This window comes from Phascolarctos cinereus, unplaced genomic scaffold (assembly GCF_003287225.1).
Source record: "Phascolarctos cinereus isolate Bilbo 61053 unplaced genomic scaffold, phaCin_HiC Scaffold_4;HRSCAF=312, whole genome shotgun sequence".
NCBI lineage: Eukaryota > Metazoa > Chordata > Mammalia > Diprotodontia > Phascolarctidae > Phascolarctos > Phascolarctos cinereus.
The window spans coordinates 385,812,401-385,826,640 of NW_027555847.1; the positions used below are offsets into that span (position 1 = coordinate 385,812,401).

The 14,240-nt window shown below is 34.7% G+C and overlaps 1 pseudogene; it reads left to right on the forward strand.

Moving 5' to 3' along the window:
- The first annotated feature begins 8,217 nt into the window (after positions 1-8,217).
- Positions 8,218-9,016, forward strand: LOC110208004 (cyclic AMP-dependent transcription factor ATF-1-like; annotated as a pseudogene).
- Positions 9,017-14,240: the final 5,224 nt, after the last annotated feature.

Below are 14,240 nucleotides of genomic sequence, written 5' to 3' on the forward strand. Positions count from 1 at the left end.
AGGATTTTTTTTTATCTAGACACATTCTTCAATAACATAAAGAAACAAGAAATCCATGAGTAAATCAAGGGCTTAAAATAACTAGAAAAAATCTAATAAAAACAAAACAAAAATGGAAACTGTGGAAATCAAAGAAAATTTAAAACAATAGAAAACTGAATTCACAAATAAAAATAGTTGTTTTAAAGACTAATGAAATATATAGACCTTTAGCTAATATGACATTAAAGGAGAAGAAAAATAAATTATAAAAATGTAAAACAAGTAACATAGCAAATGGAAAGGAAATAGAGGTAATTTTTAGAAACAATATTGCTCAACTATGTGCTATCAAAATAGCAAACAAGTAGAGTAGGTGAACTAACAGAAAAATAAATAATTTTTAAAACTCATCTGAGAAAATTAAACAAAGCATAAGTGAACTCTCAAAAAAGATTGCAAAAATGCAATATTAAGGCACATATCCAATCTTTTTATGAACCAAATGTGGTCCTATACCGAAGGAAAGTAGCACAGATAAATAAAATAGACCTAAATTTCTCAAATGAATTGTGAGATAAAAATATTGCATAAAATATTAGGAGAGAGGCTATAGCTATGTATACAAAAGATTTTCACTATGGCAATGTCAGATCTATAAAAGTAACATGAGTTAGTTCAACATTCAAAAACTATAAAGATAATTAGTCCATATTAACTGTGAAAATAATGAAAATAACGTAATTATATCAATAGATGCAGAAAAAAGAAACTTTTGACAAAATGGAACAGATATTTATATTTTTAAAATCACTAGAAACCATAGGAATCAGTAGACATTTCCTTAATATGATCATAGCTAACATTGAGATTATCTGTATCAAGAAATATTAGGGACCAAGCCAAGGATTTAAGTGTAGTTTAAACATCAATCCAACTGAACTTTTCTGATATTCCCCTCCAAACAACTTTAAAATAACTTCCTCAAATCAATTTTGAAACAACTGACCCAATGAAAGGTCAGAGTGACACTTTTTTCCAGCTTAAATAAATTAGTAGGTTAGTAGGAGACGTTTTTGACACAGGAGCTGAGCCTAGTCTGGGACACTAGTGGTGGGACTTGGAAGAAGCAGCAATGCAGCAGCAACAGCAAGATCTCTCAGACCACAGATAGTAAGGGGGTCAGAAAAATGATGACAAAGAAATTAGAGGAGACCCTTTGCTGGCACACAGTTCAGCTGGCCTTGATTCGCAACTCTATTGCTTAAATGCAGTTCCGAGTGCTTGTAGTGAGTCACAATAGACTAGTGTCCCTGGTCACAGTTGCAATGCAGAAAGGAATTCTAGAATTTGTGGTTACAAGAGAGCAGCGGACCAAAGTTGGGCTAGTGCTTGCAGCTGGAGAGGAGCAAGAACCCTTCCAGAGTAAAGACAATAGGACAGACAAGGAACGCAATTACTTCACCTCTCACAAGACTTTCAATTATTCCTGATGAAAAGTTCAGAGATAAACAGACTCAAAAGAATCATAAAAAGGTAAACAAGCAGGTTTCAGATGAAGTAAATAAAGCTATCTATAGTCACATAAAAATGCTCTCAATGAATATTGATTAGATAAATGAAAAATAAATCAACTATGAGATAACACCCCATACCTGAAAGATTGGCTAATATGACCAAAAAAAAAAAGTAAAATGACAATGTTGGAGGGGATGTGGGAAAATTATGACGCTAATATACCACTGGTGGAGTTGTGGACTGATCCAACCATTCTGGAGAGCAATTTAGAACTAAACCCCAGGGCCTATACAACTGTGCATATATCCAGAGAAGGAAATTGTTGATTTTTAATACAGATGCAAAGTATATGAGTTTTTTTTGGGGGGTAGTCATTATTTTTTCACAACATAAGTAATATAGAAATACGTTTTGCAAGACTACACATGTATAACCTATGTCAAATTTCCTGCCATATGAAGAGGGGACTGGGGGGAAGGAGGAAAATAAATTGATATTTAATTTTTTTTAAATGTCAAAATTATTTTTGCATATAATTTGTAAAATATTTAAAAAAAGGAGATGCGTGGTACAGGAAAAACTGGGGAAAAATGAGATTGATACACAAAAATTATAAAAAAGAAAATTAAGTTTAGTAAAAACCTCACAAAAATTCAATAAGAAAAGAACACGTTGGGGGTGGAGCCAAGAAGGCAAAATAAAAACAGTGATTTGTTTGACCTCTCTCCCAACCCCCCCCAAATACCTGTAAAAATGGATCTAAACAAATTCTAAAGTATCAGAAACCACAAAAAGCAGAGTGAAACAAATTTCCAGGCCAAGACAACCTGGATGGTTGATTAGAAAGGTCTATTGTGCCAGACTGGGAGAGGAACACAGTTCAGCGCAGGTGTGCAGGCAAAATAGGCCTCTGCGAACCTGGAGCAGGCCTCAAAGGACTGAATCACAGGAAGCTGTCTCCAGACAAATGACAAAGACAACTTAGAAGGTCAGTAGGAAAAGTCTGTGACTGTGGTGAGAGAGAAGCTCAGTCCCAGCCCCAGCACTGATCCAGCCCTGTGGTAGTGGCTGCTTCCTGAGCTCAGCCCACAGACAGAGGGGGAATCATATGGCTGATCAGAAGGGGATTACAGGGATCTTGCTGGTGCTAAGGCAAGATTCTCCCACTTTGCCCGGGCTTGGATCTGGGTCACAGTTCTGGGTGGCAGACCTGGAGAAAGGATGAATACTGGCATTTGGACCCTCTAGTGGTGGTGAAGAGAGAATCCTCCTCACAGTTGCAAGGCAGAAAAGAGTGCTTGTGGTTGTTCATAGACCAGAGCACAGGCAAAGAAAGGAGTAAACACCCCACCCTTGAACATACCACCTTGGAAGAACTGAAAAAGTACAGGTGCCTAGAAAGTATCTCTGAAAACAGCTGCACAAACCCCCCAAAGCTTGGGACAGTACACTCTCCACACTGGAAGCAGGGTCCTACCTTAACAAAGAATTTATGAATCAAGTAATTGGCTCAGATCATGAGCAAACTGCACAAAAAAATCAGACCATAGAATCATTCTTTGGTGACAAAGAAGATCAAATCATACAAACAGAAGATGACAACAAAATCAAAGATCCTACATCCAAAGCCTCCAAGAAAAATATGAATTAGTCCCAGGCCTTGGAACAGCTCAAAAAGGCTTTTGAGAAACAAGTAAGAGAAGAAGAGGAAAAACTGGGAAGAGAAATGAGAGTGATGCAAGAAAGGCAGAAAAACAAGTCAACAACTTGCTAAAGGGAACTCAAAAAAGTACTGAAGAAAATAACACCTTAAAAAAATAGCCTAACACAAATAGCAAAAGAAGTCCAAAAAGCCAATGAGGAGAAGAAAGCCTTCAAAAACAGAATTGGCCATATGGAAAAGGAAGTCCAAAAGCTCACTGAAGAAAATACTTCCTTAAAAATTAGAATGGAGCAAATGGAAGCTAGTGACTTTATGAGAAATCAAGACATTGTAAAACAAAACAAAAACAATGAAAAAATAGAAAACGATATGAAATATCTCATTGGAAAAACAATTGACCTGGAAAATAGATACAGGAGAGATAATTTAAAAATTATTGGACTATCTGAAAATCATGATCAAAGAAAAAAAGGAGCCTAGACATCATCTTTCAAGAAATTATCAAAGAAATCTGCCCTAATATTCTAGAACCAGAGGGAAAATATATATCAAAAAAAAATCTACCAATCATATCCTGTAAGAGATCTCCAAAGGAAAACTCCTAGTAATACTGCAGCCAAATTCCAGAGTTCTCAGGTCAAGGAGAAAATGTTTCAAGCAGCCAGAAAGAAACAGCCCAAGTATTATGGAAACACAATCAGGATAACACAAAGTTTAGCAGCTTCTACATTAAAGGACCGCAGGGCTTGGAATTCAAAATTGCAGAGTTCAAAGGAGATAGAATTACAACCAAGAATCACCAATCCAGCAAAATTGAGTATAATCTTTCAGAGGAAAAGATTGGCATTCAGTGAAATAGACAACTTTCAAGCACTCTTGATGAAAAGACCAGAGCTGAATATAAAATTTGGCTTTCAAATACAAGACTCAAAAGAAGCATGAAGAGGTAAACAGGACAGAGAAATCATAAGGGACTTACTAAGATTGAATTCTTTACATTCCTGCATGGAAAGATGATATTTGTAACTCATGAGACCTTTGTCAGTATTAGGGTAGTTAGAGGAAAAATTTATATGCATGGATAGATAGATAGATAGATAGACAGACAGATATAGGGCATATGGTGAGTTGAAGATGGAGTGACATCTAGAGAATAAAATTAATGGGTGAGAGAGGATTATACTGATAAAAGAAGAAAAGGAAAGGTAGAATGGGGTAAATTATCTCACGTAAAACAGACAAGAAAAGGCTTTTACAGTGGAGGGGGAAGGGGATGGTGCGAGGGAATGAGTAAATCTCATTCTCATCAGATTTAGCTTAAGGAGGGAATAATATACACACCCAACTGAGTAAGGAAATCTATCTTACCCTACCGGAAATTAGGGGGGAAGGGGATAAGAAATCAGGGAGATGATAGAGAGGAGGGCAGATTGGGGGAGGGGGTAATCAGGAGCAAACACTTCTAAGATGGAACAGGGTCAAAAGAGAGAATAGAATGAATGGGGAGTTGGATAAGATGAAGAGAAATACAGTTAGTTTTTCACAACATTACTACCATGGAAGTATTTTGCATGACTACACATGTATAATTTGTATTGAGTTGCTTGCCTTCTCAATGAGGGTGGACGGGGAGAGAAGAATGGAGAAAATTTAGAACCCAAACTTTTAAAACCAAATGTTAAAATTGTTTTCACATGCAGCTGGGAAATAAGATATATAGGCAATGGGGCACAGAAATCTATTCTGCTCTATAGGGAAATAGAATGGCAAGTGGATGAAAGAAGCGGGGGAGGGAATACAAGGAGGGCAGATTAGGGGAAGCAGTATTCAAAATGCACGTCATCATGGGGTGGGGGAGGGATGAGATGGAGAGAAAATTTGGAACTGAAAATCTTGTGGAAGTGAATGTTGAAAACTAAAAATAAATAAATTAATAAAATCTGAAATGACCTTAAAAAAAAGTAATAAAAAGTAGTAGAAAAATTCCTTAAAATAGGATTATAAGCTAACACTCTGTATTCCAAAAATTTGTTTCTCTGTCTTCGTTTATGTACTTCATAGCTAATCTTAGCAGGTACTTTAGTAATTAATGGTCCAGGAGAAGGGCCAACTTAATCTAATAAATGTTTCTCAGGGGAAAGTCATCATCATCAATTAATATTTAATTTGTTCTGTGCTATAAAATTAATGAAGCTAACTCATGATGCAAAAAATTAAAAAAAAATTAAAAGAACACTTTAACAAGAAAAACAGGCCAAATAGAAAAGGAGAAACAAAAATCCACCAAAGGAAAAAAAAACTTAAAAAGCAGAATTGGACACAGAGAAAAGGAGATACAAAAAATTTGCTGTAAAAAAGAACTCCTTAAGATGCAGAATTGTCCTGATGGGAAAAGAGTTATAAAGTTTAGTGAAAAAAAATAAATTCTTAAAAATTGGAATTGGGAATGTGGAGGCTAATGATTCCATGAGACATCAGGAAACAACAAAACAAACTCAAAAAAGGAAAAATGAAAGAAAATATGAAATTCTCATGAGATAAACAATTGACCTGGAAAATAGATGTAGGAGAGATAATTGAAAAATTATTGAACTACCTAAAAGTCATGATAAAAGAAATTAACCTACACATTGTATTTTAAGAAATTATCATAAAGGAAAACTGCCCTGATATCTTAGATGAAAAGGGGATAGATCCAGAGGGTAAAATAGAAATTGAAAGAATCCAATAATCACCACCTGAAATAGATACCAAAATGAAAATTTCCAGGAACACTTTAGCCAAATTCCAGAGCTCTCAGATCAAGGAGAAAATATTGCAAGCAACCAGATAGAAACAATTAAAATTTCACCAAGCAACAGTCAATACCACACAAAATTTAACAGCTGCCACATTAAAGAAAGGGAGAGTTTGGAATATGATATTCTAAAAGATAAAGGAGGAAGGATTGTAACCAAAAATAACATATCCAACAGAACTTATATTTTTATTTTATATTGTAGCCAAATTCCTGAGTTCCCAGGTCAATAAGAAAATATTTCAAGCATCCAGAAAGAAACAATTCAAGTATTGTGGAAACACAATCAGGATAACACATTATTTAGCAGGTTCTACATTAATGGATTGGAGGACTTGAAATATGATATTTTGGAAGTAAAAGGAGATAGGATTACAACCAAGAATCACCTACCCAGCGATACTGAGTCTAATCCTTCTAGTGAAAAAAATGGAAATTTAACGAAATAGAGGATTTCAAAGAATTCCTGATGAAAAGACCAGAGCTGAATAGGAAATTTGAGTTTCAAATGAGAGACTCAAGAGAAGCATGAAAATGTAAACAGGAAAAGGAAATCAAAAGAGATTCAATGAAAAGGTAATCAAAAGAGACTTAAAAGTAAACTGTTTGCATTCCTATATGGAAATATGGTATACGTAATGCTGAATAACTGTATAATTATTAGGAAAGTTAAAAGGAATCTACAAAGAGAGAGAGCTTGACTATAAGTCAATTATGTGCAGATGATCTTAAACAAATGAGGAAGGTTGTAAGAGAGAAGGATGCAGAGGACAGAGCCAAGAGGGCAGGCACTTACTTGAGCTCTCCCCCAAACCTCTCCAAAGACTCATGAAAACGACTCTAAATTAATTCTAGAGCAATGGAACCCAAAAAAAGACAGAGTGAAACAAATTTCCAGTCCAACCTGAATGGTCATTGGGAAAGGTCTGTTGTGCCATGCTGGGAGAGGAGCACAGTTCAGCATGGGTCACACAGGCAATGATGGGGCCTCAGTGAACCTGAAGGAGGCCTCAGGAGACTAAATCAAAGAGAGCTGTGGTGGTTTGCAGACTTCTCAACCCACAAACACCAAAGAAACTTAGAAGGTCAGTGAGAAAGATCTGTTGGACTTGGGTGAGAGAGGAGCATGCACCAACTCTGATCCTAGCACAGCCACAGGGTGGCAGTCACAGCAGCAGCTGTGGTTTCCAGAGCACTTGGCCAACAGACAGTGGGGGGACCAAGTGATTGATCAGAGGGATCTCTTTGCTGTGGCACAGAGACAGGATTCTCTTGCTTTGCCCATGCTTGGATCTGGGTCCTAGTCCTGGGTGGCAGTCTTGTGTTGAGCAGGAGCACTGGTATAGCAGAGCTGTGGCAGTGGTAAAGAGGGAAACTTCCTTTCATTTCCAGGGCAGAAAAAAGTACTTGTGGTCATGCACAGGCCAGGAGAGGAGTAAACATCTCTCTTTACAACATACCATCTTGGAAGAACTGAAAACTTTACATGTAGGCACCTGTAAAGAAGTATCTCTGAAAAGAGCTGTACAAAACCCCTGAAACTTGGGACAGTACATCCTCCACACTGGAAGCAGGGCCCTACCTTAACAAAGAGTTCAAAAGGCAAGCAATTGGCTGGAAAGATGAACAAACAGAGGAAAAAAAGTCAGACTACAGAATCTTACTTTGGTGACATGGAAGATTAAAACATCCAACCAGAAGAAAACAACAAAATCAAAGCTCCTAGATCCAAAGTCCCAGAGTAAAAAAAAAAAAAAAAGAATTGGATTCAGGCTACAGAAGAGCTCAAAAAGGATTTTGAAAATAAAATAAAAGAAGTAGATGAAAAATTGGGAAGAGAAATGAGACTGATGCAAGAAAATCATGAAAAAAACAAGTCAACAGCCTGCTAAAGGAGACCTCAAAAAATGTTGATGAAAATCTTACCTTAAAAATAGACTAAATCAAATGGCAAAAGAGGTCCAAAAAGCCAATGAGAAGAAGAATGTCTTAAAAACCAGAATTGGCCAAATTGAAAAGGAGGTCCAAAAGCTTACTGGAAAAAATACTATCCTAAAATTAAATGGAGCAAATGGAAGTTAATGCATAACTCTATGAGAAATCAAGAAATTAGAAAACAAAACCAAAATAATGAAAAATAGAAGACAGTGTGAAATATCTCATTGGAAGAACAACTGAGATATAAAATAGATCCAGGAGAGATAATTTAAAATAATTGGTCTACCTGAAATCCATGATAAAAATTTCCAAGAAATTATCAAGGAAAACTAGCATTTACAAAAAAATCTTGAATGCTCTTTCTTCAGAAAACACCAGCGCCAGGAAAGGAGATGGAGAAAACCCTGCAGTTTCAACAGTCATATTTATGTCTGTCCCAACTCCTATTTGCCAGACTAGTACTGGATGATACATTGCCATTGCCCCAAATTGAACATTACAACTTGCCAGTCCAGGCAAAGATGGAATAAAGGGGCTGCAGGCATTAACAATGACAAATTCAGCCAATACTCAACATGGAACAGTAATTCTTCAGTATGTACAGACATCTGGTGGACAGCAGATACTTGTCCTTAGCAACCAAGTGGTTGTATAGACTACATCAGGAGATGTGCAGACTTAGCAGGTTCGTGCCACACCATCAAATATTAACTTTCCTTTTTTTTTTCTTTTGGCTAGGCAATGGGGTTAAGTGACTTGCCCAGGGTCACACAGCTAGTATGTGTTATGTGTCTGAGGCCGGATTTGAACTCAGGTCCTCCTGAATCCAGGGCTGGTGCTCTATCCACTGAGCCATGTAGCTGCCCCCAAATATTAACTTTCCACATATAGTAGTGATAGCATCTCCAGTCGCTATAACATCTCAGAAAACACATGATCCACAGTCGAAAAGGGAAATAAGATTGATGAAAAAATAGAAAAGCTGCTCAAGAATGTTGTAGAAAGAATAATAGAATGTTAAGTGTCTGGAAAAACAAGTTGCTGTCTTGGAAAATCTAAATAAAACATTAATTGAGGAATTAAAATCTTTAAAAGATCTCTACTCTCATAAAAATGTCTAAAAAGAAGATAAATTTTATGGTCTTGCCTACAATTAAATAGATTTTCTTTTTACATGGAATTTTTGAGCCAAAAGGTCAAAAATGAAACTTTTAAAACTAGGAGTTGCAACATAAATACTAGAGATTTTATTTACAAAATGCTAATCATAGTACCTTATGGAAATAAGAGGACTTCAAGCAAGCTCCTGGCAGAACTGGAATTTCTATAGGAATTAACATTAACAGGGGTACCTGATAAAGAGAATACAAATTTTCAACAATTTGAATTTCCCAGAAAGCAGTTATCACAAAGTTTTTGACTGAGACAATGCATTAATGGAAGTTTATTTTTTTCTTACCAACACTTTATTGTTATGGATATTCATTACTTCCTAGGTTCAGAAATGCACTTTTTAATTGTTTATGTAAATATTTTTATAATATTTTGCCATTTTTGCCAATATTCTAAACTGCAGATTTAAAAGAAAATCTAATGCTTTGTAAAATATGTAAATTATGTGTACTTTGCTCAACTGCCAAGTCTTTTAAATGATCTTTTTCTAAAAAATGTGATTTAGCTAAAAAAAAAAAAGCCAAAAACCGAAAAACGAAGCACAGGGCATAATCATTTTTCAAGTTTTGTCTCTATCGAGATGTTCAAGCCACATGAACTGAAAAGGAAACTTTCAAAGAAGTATTCCAATAATTTTATTAAAAAACATTTTAGCAACCTGGACAGCAGAGTTTGAACATTTGAGAGTTTTAAAAAGTAATAGTGATTTTGCTTTTTTTGGGTATATTAACTTTCTTTAAATTGATCACAGTAAATCATGTGCTTTTTCTATATGCAGCTGACATGCGTTACTTACTCCACTGTACTTTAATCAAAAGAAATGTTTACAAGCCCCTAAAATTATTTTAGAGGGTTTTTAAAAATCAGCTCAAAATGCATACCAAAATATTTTTCCAAGAAGGTTTTTTGTAATCAAAATCTAACATAGGGCTTATCAGTTTAAAAATAATGCAATTTTAGAAAAATTATTAATGTGGAAAATATTTTGTGAGGTAACTAATGGTACCTTTGTAAGAGAAAGTGACTATTTTATATAGTAAATCTTCATAAGTTCTAGAGTTGTTTTTAAGCTTATTTTATCAGTTTATTCAATTTTAGTAAAAAAAATACTTATTTTGTTTCAGATTATCATTATTATGTTTTCATGGGAACTAAGGTTTTCTGAGTTGCAAGTATGTGAATTATGTGCATTTCTTTTTAATTATATGAAATCCAAAATATGCTGTTACTACATTAGTACTTTTGCAATCAAAATACTCATTTTTGATCTTACCTACAAAAAATATTGTCAGCTCCTAATATAATATATGTAATTTTGTCTTATTCCTGTAAAAATTAAAGGACACTTTAAATTAAAAAAAAAAAAAGATGACCTGGAAAACAGATCCAGGAGAGATGATTTAAAAATTATTCTACTTCCTGAAAACCATGATAAAAAAAAAAAAGAGCTAGACATCATCTTTCAAGAAATTATTATGGAAAACTGCCCTGACGTCCTAGAACCAGAGAGCAAAATAGAAATTGAAAGAATCTGTTGATCACCTCCTGAAACAGTCCCCAAAATCTCAGGCATATTCAAGCCAAATTCCAGAGTTCTGTGGTTATAAAGAAAATATTGCAAGCAGCCAGAAAAGAACAACATAAGTATCATAGAGTCACAGTCAGGATAACAAAAGATTTAGCAGCTTCTACATTAAAGCATCAGAGAGTTTGGAATATGACATTCTATAGGGGAAAGGAGGTAGGATTACAACCAAAATCACCTACCCAGCATAACTGAGTATAATGCTTCAGGGGAAAAAATGGATATTCAATGAAATAGAGGACTTTCAAGCATTCCTGAAGAAAAGACCAGAGCTGAATAGAAAATTTGCCTTTCAAATATAAGACTCAAGAGAAGCATAAAAAGATAAATAAGAAATGGAAATTATGAGGGATTTAATAAGGTTAAAGTGTTTACATTCTACATGGGAAGATGATACTTGTAACTCATAACAATCTTCTCATTATTATGGCAGTTTGAAGGAGTATACAGATAGAGAGCACAGGAGTAAGTTGAATATGATGGAATGATATCTTTAAAAATTAAAATTAATGGGTGAGGAAGAGGAATGCATTGGGAGAAAGGGAAATGGAGGGGTAGAATTAGGTAAATTATCTCATATAAAAGAAGCAAGTAAAACTATTAGAGTGGAGTGTAAGGTGGAGGACATCGCAGGCGATACATGAATCTTACTCTCATCAGAATTTTCTCAAAGAAGGAATAACATACACACTCAATTGGGTATAGAAATCTAAGTTACCCTATAGGAAAGTAGGAGTGGAAGGAGATAAGAGACCAGGGGAGGGGTGCTCATAGAAGGGATGGTTGAAGGTTTGCTTCTGTTATCAGAAGCAAAATATTTTTGAGGAGGGACAATGTGAAAGGAGAGAAAGAATAGAAAAAATGGGGAAATATGGTGGGTGGAAATATAGATAGCAATCATAACTGCGAAAAAAATTTTGAAGGAGTTTCTCCTATAAATGCCTCATCTCTCAAAAATATAGAGAAATGAGACAAGTTTATAAAAATAAGATCCATTCCCCAATTGACAAATGGTATATATATATATATATATATACACACACACACATACATACATATATATGTATATATATGTGTGTGTATGTATATGTATATATATATGTGTGTGTATATATATGTACGTATGTATGTATGTATACTCAAAGCTATCTATAGCCAGTTGGAAAAAAAATGTTCTAACTCACTATTGACTGGAAAAATACAAATTAAAACATTACTGAAGTACTACCTTATACATATTAGATTGGATAATAGGACAGAAAGGATAATGACAATGTTGGAGGGGAGTTGGGATAATTGAGACACTAATGCACCATTGGTGGAGTTGTGAACTAATTCAAACGATATGTAGAACAATGTGGAACTATGCCCAGATATTTATAGCAGATCTTTTCTGCTGGCAAAGAATTGGAAATTGATGGGAGGCCCATCAATTGGGGAATGGCTGGACAATTTGTCATATATGACTGTGATGGAATACAATTGTGGTATAAGAAATGATGAGATAGATGCTATCAGAAAAACCTGGAGAGAATTACACGAATTGATGCAAAGTTAAATGAGTAGAACCAGGAGAATGTTGTATGCAGCAATAGCAGTATTGTAAGATATGAATGAAAACTGTGAATGACTTACCTATTCTAAGCAATACAATGATTCAAGACAACTGTGATTGACTTATGAAAAAATGCTATCTGTCCCCAGAGGAAGAATTGATGGAACGTAAATACAGATTGAAGCATATTTTTTGTGTGTACTCTAGTTTTCTTTGGTTTTTATCTTTTTTTTTTGTTTGTGTGTTTTTTTACAAAATGACTAATGTGAAAATGTTTCCCGTGATTACACCTGTATAACCTAAAAAAAAAAATTGGAATGGGGTTTAAGTGTCTATTGTTCAACTTTGGAGACATGTCAGTTTCCTTTAAAAAAAACCAATAACATACTTATACTCGTATATAAATTGTTGTGGTTTCATTGTTTTAGTGCAATTAAGATGGGAGGAAACTGATTCAATGAAAGAGATTCAGTTGTTCTTTCTATCAAAGATAGTGCTTAAATCCTAATATTCTAAACTTTCTTTTTGCAATTCAAAATATAGGAACAGCTCATTTCTCTGAATGCTGCCACAATCAAGTCTGAGTTTCTATTTAAGAAATAAATTGTTTACTTTAGCAGTATTTGATTAGATCTCTCTAAAATACACTGTATGCTTTCATGAAAAAGGAAAAGAAATAAGCATGGGGTAGTCTCAGAAAAAAAAGACAAAATACATATGAACTGATGTAAAGTTAAGTGAGAAGAAAAGGGAGGTTATTATGTACAGTAACAGCAATGTTGTAATGATGATAAAATTTGAAAGACTTTGTTACTCTCATCAGTGAAATGATCCAAGAAAATCCCAAAGGACACAGAATGAAAAAGACTATCTACCTCCAGAGAGAAAGCTGATGAACTCTGAGTATAATTTTTTTCTTCTCTTTTTATTTATTAATTAATTTATTTTTAGATTTCAACAATCGTTTCCATAGGCTTTTGAGTTTTGAATTTTCTCCCCCTGCCTCCCTTTCTCCCTCCCCAAAACAGCATGCAATGTGATACAGGCTCTACATATACATTCCTATTAAACATATTTTCACATTAGTCATGTTGCAAAGAAGTATTAAACCAATAGGAGGAACCACAAGAGAGAAGAAACAAAATAAAACAGAATGGAAAAAAAGAAAAATATTATGTTTTGATCTGCATTCAAACTCCATAGCTTTTTTTCTTTGAGTGTGGATAGCATTTTCCAACATGAGACTTTTGGAGATGTCTTAGATCCTTGAATTGCTGAGAAGACCTAAGTCTATCAAAGTTAGTCATGGCACAACATAGCTATTACTGTGTACAGTTTCTCCTGGTTCTGCTCACTTCATTCAGCATCAGTCCATACAAATTTTTCGAGGTTTTTCTGAAGTCTGCCTGCTCATCATTTCTTATAGCACAATAGTATTCCATATACTACAACTTGTTCCACCATTCCCAAATTAATGGGCATCCCCTAAATTTCCATTTCTTTGTCACAACAAAAAGAGCTGCTATAAATATTTTTCTGTAACTGGATCCTTTTTCCATTTTTATGATCTCTTTGGAATACAGCCATAGAAGTGGTATTGCTAGGTTAAAGAGTATGCACATTTTTATAGCCCTTTGGTCATAGTTCCAAATTGCTCTCCAAAATGGTTGGAACAGTTCAAAACTCCACCAACAATGCATTAGCGTTCCAATTTTTCCACATCTTCTCCAAGATTTATCATTTTCCTGTTTTGCCATGTTGGGCAATCTGAAAGGTGTGATGTGGTACCTCAGAGTTGTTTTGATTTGCATTTCTCTAATTAATACTGATTTAGAGCATTTTTTTCATATGACTATAGATAACTTTAATTTCTTCATCTGAAAACTACCTATTCATATCCTTTGACCATTTATCAATTGGGGAATGACTTCTAATCTTTTAAATTTGACTTAGTTCTTTATATATGTTAGGAATGATGCCCTTATCAGAGACACTAGTAGTAAAAATTCTTTCTCAGTTTTCTGCTTCTCTC